This window comes from Photinus pyralis, unplaced genomic scaffold, assembly GCF_008802855.1.
Source record: "Photinus pyralis isolate 1611_PpyrPB1 unplaced genomic scaffold, Ppyr1.3 Ppyr1.4_LG7, whole genome shotgun sequence".
NCBI classification, from domain to species: domain Eukaryota; kingdom Metazoa; phylum Arthropoda; class Insecta; order Coleoptera; family Lampyridae; genus Photinus; species Photinus pyralis.
Window position 1 is genome coordinate 8,965,029 of NW_022170738.1, and position 9,053 is coordinate 8,974,081.

Consider the following 9,053-nt stretch of genomic DNA (forward strand, 5'->3'; position numbering starts at 1 on the left):
TTTGAAATTTTAACAATAGATGTATCGTCCATGCGCGGACTCAGCAACCTTCTTATTTATGGAGATATTTCTTTAACATTTTAAATAAAAGTAAACGTAGAACCCATGTAAGAGCTTAATACGCCCATGCGCAGAATTTTGACATAAATAGTCCGTTCTGTGATTGAAATGAAAGTAATTGAAAAATCTTGGCTATTTGAAGTATCTTGGCTGTAGTGCATTATGAACTTTTGTAGGGAATTTAATTAGCTCTCATATAATCTAATAATACATAGAGTGTCCCATATAAAAAAGTCGCATTTTTGTTCTTATCTGAAAAATGTAATGGTGTTTTGTTTTTTCTATTACAGATTTGGGTTCAGTAGAAAATAATACAGAATTTTGGTAACTTATAAGTCTAACTAAGAAAGTGAGTAATAGTGCCGACTTAATTTGAAACAGCTGATCAAGAGTCGAACACACAAAAGCTTAGTACTCAAAGTTTAGGTACCAGCAATGTCTAGGTACAAAGCCCCTTCAAAATCAATTACTTGCAACAAGAGAAAACTGCGCTCTGCTGTTTTGACCCAAATTGTAACGTGGCAACTTCTTTGTCCGAATGATATCTCTCACTTATTTTGAAAAATCTGGAAATAGCCTAATCACCACCGATCAAGACTTTTAATACCTCACATGGAAAATAAAAGGTAATTCACGTAATCATTAAACAGCAATAGAGACGGAAACGTGCCTAGGCCAACCTCTAAAAGCCATAAATCTGTCAAAACGATCTAGTTTCCACGATAAAGTTTACGCAACCCCGAATTGTCTGAGAAAGGAAAAATATACGTGTAATTAACTGTTCTTGTTCCAGAAAAGCCGCAAATGGCACAATTTAATTTTACCACACAAATGCTTAGGCCTTTTTCTATAGGTTGTCAAAGCACCATGAGACCTCCTCATGCTTACTTACTTACGTCAATTAATTTAACGCTCGCCGAATTTTGAACGCCCTCGAAAAGCAACAATTTAATTGCGAATTTTCGCCCGTTTTTCAGATAAATTAATTTCGTTAATTCGGTCGAAATAGTTAATTTAAAGTGCCACAAAGATACACTGATTAAAGTGACGCAAAGCTCTCGGTTTTAAAATAAATTGGCAATTTGGTTCTGCGAGTGTGTACGTCTTCTATTTTTGCATGGTGGCGGCGGTGGTGGTGGTCGCTACCCGTATACGTCGTATATACGTAGAGTGGATTCGAACGAAACTTTTAGATAACTGAATCAACGGAATGGCGCTATTCATCTTTTTAAATACAGGCGTTTTATCCGAGATCCGGGAGTATATTCGCGTTGTTACCCTCGGTATCTTCATGTCCGTTGACCGCCAGCTGTTCCGCGCTTTATTGTGTTCCGTAATCAGCGCAGGCGGTGTTTTATTAGGGGTAGTAATTCGTGCACGGCTGCGGCTCGTAAGAACCCTGATATATCGCGTTTATTGACTACATTGTGTACGTTTATAATAGGAATTCGACGAAGTTTGGTCGATAAAGTGTACGGATGGTGGCGGCGGCGGCGACTGCGGCAAAAGCTCACAGGTATACGTCGTCAAGCAAAGCGAGCTTTCACGGATCTCACTAGGTGCTAATATGTTCGAACACAAAAGAATACATTAAGCTCTTGCATACGACGCCGACGCTTTCTAAAAATGCCTGTTCGAGTACGATAATGCCCCAATTTGGCATAATGCCTGTTATGCGAAAGGAAGGAGATATACGCAAACCAATAGCTATATGGATGAAGAAGACTTAGCGATTTCATCAGCGGTAGTGTTCGTACACATACGAGTGCGAAGAAGCAGTAAATACGCCTCTATCGCTAGCGCCATATATCCGAGCTTAAGCCTCTCTTCGTGCATCTGCAGATGGAATTAGGTAATATATGGGCGCGCGATGGTTTCCAACCCCAGTCTACAACGCCGTGTCGCCCTTACTAAACTTGGAGAAATCCAGATTTCGTTTCACATCGCGCTCCTCGACAATAATGACACATTAAAGTACTCTCGTCTTAGAGACAGTCATTTAACATACTCGTACACTATAAGCACCTTGAGCACGTATTCGAAATTAAGCGGGGCGTATAAGCACCCTCATGTGAAATTCGCACAAGGAGCAAGTAATCGAACTTAAATTTTGACAGTGAAACTTGTCCTTAACCTCAATTTCCGTACTACCCTTAATTTACAGTAGGACATGTGGCCTTGGCAATGAATTGATGTAAAAAGGTTACTTTGTATGTAAACAGGAAATGTGTGGATACACAGCGCCTTTAGGACATCTAGTACCTCGGAAATTTCGTTCCCGGAAAATTCACTCCACCCGTCCTCGACCTTTCTATCCATGGATATTTCGCACCGGAACATTTCGCTCTCACGATATTTTGTATGCACACAGACGTTTCTATCCCGAGACATTTCACTCCCAGATAAATGCACCCGAAAAATTTACTCCGCCTGGATTTGCATTAGTAGTAAGTTCTTTAAATTTGCAAGGAATTTTCTTGTTTCTTGGTTCTTTTATAGTTCCAAATGGAAAGGCACCTTTCTTTTAAGCTCCACGGTTTCGCGTAATTATTCAACGTGTTTGCATATTAAGGGAGCTGACCATCCTCTCTTTGAAATTGAATTTTTTGTACTGTGATTCACTTACTGGAAGTTCTTCTTCTTTAATTTCCTGAAAGTTGCCTTCGAAACCTGCTTTTCTATGTTGCTTGCTTACGCCGCAATCATGAAATTTACTCAATTTCAATTTTCCAGGTAGCTGTTATTGGTGCACTCCCCTTTTCCTTTATTCCATCATCTGCGTATTTGCCCCATTGTTCCTTGGCATTTGGTATCCTAAATATTTAAATCCTTTTACCTGTTCTATTCTTTCCTCTTTCCATCCCTCTTTTCCTTCCACCACCTTCTCAAATCTCATCATCTTCGCCTTTTTTACATTTTGCCATAATCACTGCCGCGCCCGCGTATGCCAGGGCCCATATGTTCCTTCTTACCACTATGATCCCTCCACCTTGGCCCTGTCTTAATACTTTTTTTTCCATGTCTCTTAAGTAGAGAGAGTTTCAGATTCCCCTTCTTTTCTTACCCTCAATCTTCCTTGATTCTGTTCCTTAAATGCTTATGAATTTTTTCATATTCCATACTTTTTCCCTTTCCACTCTGTCGAACGCTCCCTTAAGTCCATCAAAAACGCGAACACCTTTCCGCCATTTTTTTTCCAATTCCTTTTCCTCTAACGTCTTCTCTCCCATTTCTCTTTCTAGTCTTTGGTTCAGTATCAGTGCATAGATTTTTTATCCCCCCCCCCCCTCCCTCCGTAGTGATTATAGTAATTCTCCAATAGTTTCCCACACACTCTTTTTTCCCTTTTTTGAAGATCGGCGCAATTCTTCGTGTAAACCTCATACCTTGTTTACTAAATTTCAACTCCTTCAACCTCCTCTTTTTCTACCGCTTTCATATCCTCCTCTTTGTCCTGGTTTCCTTATAGTAACTTGACAAAATGTAGTTTCCATTCCTCTAATTGTATTTCCCTCCCATTTGTTCTATTTTTCTTTTCTCCTCTGTTTATCACCTTCCAAGAATCCTTTCCTGTTTTTATTTCCCTGATTAGTTCCCCGCATTCTTTCTGTTTCGCCATCTTTTTGTCTTTAAATTTTCTTTTGTGCTTTTGTTTTCTGTTCTCTCATCTATCTCTGTTCTATTTTCCCGCTTCTTTCTTTCTCCATAATTTCCCTATATCTATTGCTCTCTCCTGTACACTCCTTTTTATTTCCCCTCCTTTTCAGTTATTCGTTTCCACGTTATAGTTTTTTTAATACTCCCCTTTATTTGATTCTACTTATCCTCTGTACGTCCTCCTATTTCTTCTCCTTGCTCTCTAGTCTCCCACTATACAGCTCCATTACGGTATCCCCCTTCGTCTTTGCGTCTTTTTATTTCTTGATCTTCTTGTCTTTCCTTTTAGGCTCAGTTTCGTCGGTTGGTGATCCGATTCTACCCTTGTTCTTATCTTTCTATTTATTCCAGTATTTTTAGCGCATTTTTTTAATCCTATGTGCTATTGTTTGCGTTTTTTCCTACAGTCCTGGAATTTTTGCAATGGGTGGCTAATACCTTGAAAGTGTGCCAGGCGGCCATCCAATTTCACTGTCTTAAGGGAGCCCCCCCCCCCCCCTATAAGTTATTTCCTCAGATGCTGATTTTGAAAGTTAAGCGTGCATAACTTTTACATGCGACAACCAATTGGTTTCAGATTTTGCATACACATGCCAAGTACAACTTCGATAATGGAGGGGGGAGGGGAGGTGAACACACATTGTATTCTAATGAGGTCTCATCGAAATGAATTGCTTTCTACAAACTATAACACGCCTGTGCGACTCCTTTTCGAGATCAGAGGGAGGAGGGGTTTGAGGAGGGGGGAGGGCATGGTTTCATGGTACTTTAATGAAAGGTCTCAAGGCAAGCAATTAGTTTCTGCCAACCATAGTCCTCCTCCTCGATCCCTTATCGTACTCGGGTATAATTCCTTATATCTCGAGAGCGGATTAACTCGGAGGAGGATACTTAAAAAGGGCGGTTGGGACGTATGGAGGAAATATACCCATTGGCGATGCCAAAACTTGAAGTGCGAGTCTCGAGAGAGGAATGTGCGAGTAGAATACTTACAAAGGGCTATTGAAACATCAGCACTGGGAATATCTAATGGTAGGGGTGCGAATATGTCGAGAATGGAGTGTCGGAAGATGTTAACTCACAAAGAGCGATTGGGGCGTAGAGGTGTTAAGAAAATGTGCACAAGAGTTGTACACAATTTGGACTTGTTTAATTTACTATTGTGCAATAAATTACCGACCTCCCTCTTCCCCCCGATGTACGTGAATTTGCATTATTTAAGTTTGTCTTCAATTTTTCCTAAAAACCTCTTGAATTAGTTATGAAACGCTAACGACTTCGTCCTACGTAACTGCTATTGAATTTCTAAAACTGATTCTTTTGATTTTTTATTATGAATTCATATTGAATCCCAATAGCAAATTCCTATGAATTTTTTTTATTATCGAGTGAAATAAAAAATCTCGCGCGTGTAGGACATTAGTGTAGAAAAGGATGGAATAACTTGTAATGGTGTGGAGATTTTTAAAAAAATCTCGAAAGGGCGCATTGTCAGAAGCAGCTGAAAGCGTAGTTAAAGGGACCGTAATGCGAAAGAATAAAACGATAACGATAATTGACGGGTACTCCCTTGAGTGATATAATACTGGAAACACAGCGTCCTTGGATTTAACCCACATTAAACAATTAGTTTCCCAAATGAGAAAATCCTCTTGCGGTTTATTCTATTTTAATAGGATATTGGATAAGGGATAACAGATGTAATATTATACCATTTAAGTTTTGTAGTAAAGCTTCTTAATGAGCTCAGAAATTAAGGATCTCTCTCCAAGGCGCACTCGATGATTACTATTATTACTAAAAGTCGACTTTCTTTTCCTCCTTCGCGTTCGCCGCCCTTTTCAAGCCCGAGCCTTTGGCGAATATCGAATCTCTGACAGTTTGTGGCAGAAATGGTAACGTAATATTTTATTCCAAGTTTGATTTAAAAAGTGATATAACATTCAGGAATAGTGCGCGCGCGGGGCGGCATATAACGATAACTTGATCCATGGAGAATAGCGGAAGCAATATAACGTTAGCTGTCACCACGAATCGAATTCCTTTAACCCTCCGCCGCACGCTCTCCAAAAACGCCGCCGTTTCGAATACCTTCGCGTAATTACATTTATAACGTCAAATCTATTTTATAAATTGTCTCAAGTCTTATAATCCACAAACTAGCGCCTAGTTTGTTTTGTGGGGCGGAGGAGGGCGCCGCCGTTCCGGCGAAAGTTCTCAAATTAGATTACATTGGAGAAACAGGGGGGATGACACTTTCCCCACTTTTCATAAACTTAAAGTGCTAAACACCTTAAACAATTAAATATTTATAGTTGGAAACATTCGTTTTCAAAGTTTGTGTACGCCCTGGCAGACTTCCAAAAACAAGTATTACCATTATGTTACAGAAACCGACTGCCTTATTGTCTTTATGATACACTTCCAACAGAGAAAATGACACTAACTATCATGTTCTATTATCGCATTCGACGATTCAAATGAGTTTTCGCTATGCTACGTTGCGTTTAGGAGCTTTTTTCGTTGCTCAATGACGCAATTTCCAATACATAAGATAGCGAAGGAGATCCGTAGCGATTATTTTAGCGCAAACATAAGTTCCCGAATAAGCACATATAGAAATGGTGAATAAAAATACGCAGTTCATGTTAACTTTTCTGGAAAAACGCGCCTGAGTAAGTCAGTACCCGGTACCGGTAGCCAGAAACGATTCACTTGTGTTAATGGAGTCAATTTAGAAAAAAAAGTAGGTTTATTAGGGCCTAATTAGGAGGTGAACCCGGCAGTTTATATACCTACTAATATAATAACAAACCAAAAAGTGAAAATGTGTGGAAATGTGAAATTTTAGAAAAATCAGAAATTTTCATTATTTTCCTCCAGATTGGTCACCTACTTTATATTTTTGAGGTCAATGATTCAGAAGTTAACGTATTTATAGTAGAAAACCCGATTTTTTTAGTGATAAAAATTATGTATCTCGATTAATTCTGAATATTTTTAAAAAACATTGGTTTCATGATATTATCAAGCTTTCAGAATTAGAATCGTACATTGTTTGAAAAACGAAATGGCTCAAAGCTAATTATAGATTCTGACTAATAAAATCACGTTTCCTACAAAAAAATGTCCAAAAAGTTCGAACATCACATTAAATTTTAATTTTCATATAGAACTTTTGACAAATGTCAGTTTGTTAATGGTGACAGGAGTCATTATAGACATTACCAATGTGATAGGAGCAGCCGGACTTCTGACTTCTTAATTTCTCCTTAAAGCTCCCACAAAACTCTTCCCAAGCTTATCCCAAGTTTACGTCATGTCTTTCTATAATTCTTCAATGTTTCCGCAAGTTCTTTTACGTTCTCCTGATTTATTTCTCTAGCTCCTTTCAAGTTTTTTTCTCAAGTTCTCTGTATATCCTGAAGTTCCTCCTATGTTCTCTTCAAGGTTATCTGAAGTTCCCTGAAAGTTTATCACAACTTTCGCATCATGTTTATTTCAATTTTCTTTCAATTCTTCCTAAGTTCCCTTCACAATTTCCTTAAGCTCCTCAAAATTTCTTCATAAGCTCCCTCTTCTTGAAAAACATCTTATCATAGAAACATTCTTTGGGTTACAAAAACCTTACAAATTCCTGTAAAAACCTTTTTGAAATAATTACTTCCTTTTTGAAACTAGCATTTCAGGAATCTAAGAATTTTAATAGAAATCTTTGTTACAAACGTTCTTAGAAATAGAATTCTGGTCTTTTTTGAGATGGTCCAAAAAGGTTTTTTTAGGAACTTTTTGTGTAAATTATTAATGCTATATTTTATGTATAAGAATTGATCATATAAAGGCTGTTTTACGCAAACCGTTACGTAAATATTCAGGCTTTCATTGATAAATTAAATCTGAAAATTTGCAACCTAGTTTTTCTTGATCTATCGAAAGAAAATATCATTATCATCGTTTTACTGAATGTGGATAGCAACTTTCTTATTTTAACTAGAACACCCTGTATATTATAGGATTTTTAAAATGTACGTGAATATCTGCGTCGCTTTTTTATACCGCATTTCTCTTTGCTCAGAATTAAAGGTTTTCAAGTTATTCAAAAATTTTCAAAATTTTCGACGTTTGACCTTTTTTGTTCTGGGTCCTGTATCCAGGGCCGGATTTACAGCTTGCGGGGCCCTCAAGAAACGAGGTAGAGATGGGACCCCTATCCCTACACGGAAGTTTACAAAAGGTTTACTTAACGTGATTTAAGAGTAACATATACTAAGCCATTTTACAATCTTTTCTACGGGACACTTTAACTGGACCCCCCTTGGCTTGGAAACCCACAAGCACGTGTTTGCACTGCTTGCACGTAAATCCGGCCCAGCACTTAGAAACGTGGGCCCTTACATTAATAATGTATATACCTATCTCCAATGGTTTTCGAATCTAGATATTCATGATTATAGATAATAAATAATAACAATAAAAACTAATTTATTTATTTATGGGGTGAAATGCAACTAAAACACAATCTTATAAAGTGAAACATCAATTTTCAACAAATGTTTAAAATATGCATTTTTTGTATTGTTATTATTTATTATTTATATTTATGAATATCAAGATATTTTGAAAACCATTGGGGATCAATGTGGGATATACAGGGTGTTTTTTTTTAAGCTTTAGTTAAACGTTTCTGGGAAAGTAAAATACGAAGGTTTTTGAAAATTACTCTGAAGACCGATTCGAGTTCAAATATTTTCAAAATGGTGGCACTTTCGGAAATACCGGAAGTAGCTAGTAACTTCGTTATTTTAAATGGACACCCCTATTTTTTATTGCAATTTTTGGAATTTCAGTTCTTTTAATACTCACCAATGGATATCTACAATTTATGGTTTTTAAGTTATTTTAACTAAAATTGTGAAAGTAGGCGGTACCTTGAAAATTGATTACTTGAAAACGCTTGTAGTTACCATTTTTACCAGTGCATAGAGAAAGAAAAGGGCTTTCTTTGAGTGTACTTAAATAAACGTTAAAGAAGATCTAAATTCGGATCCGGTATTTCCGGAAGTGCCATCATTTTGAAAATATTTTACATTAGTTAGGCCTTCAGAGTAACTAACTCCTAAGTCGGTACACATTTTCAAAAACCTACCTATTTCACTATCCCTGAAACGTTTAACCAAAGCTCCTAAAAAACGCCCTGTATTTAATGATAGTTTCCCTTATCAAGGACCAAACAAAAATATATAAGGTGTTTCGTTAAAAAAACGGAATATGATGTTTTGTAACTTTAGTATAGAAAGCATCCTGTAAATTATTGCACAGCAAAAATTAAATAAGTA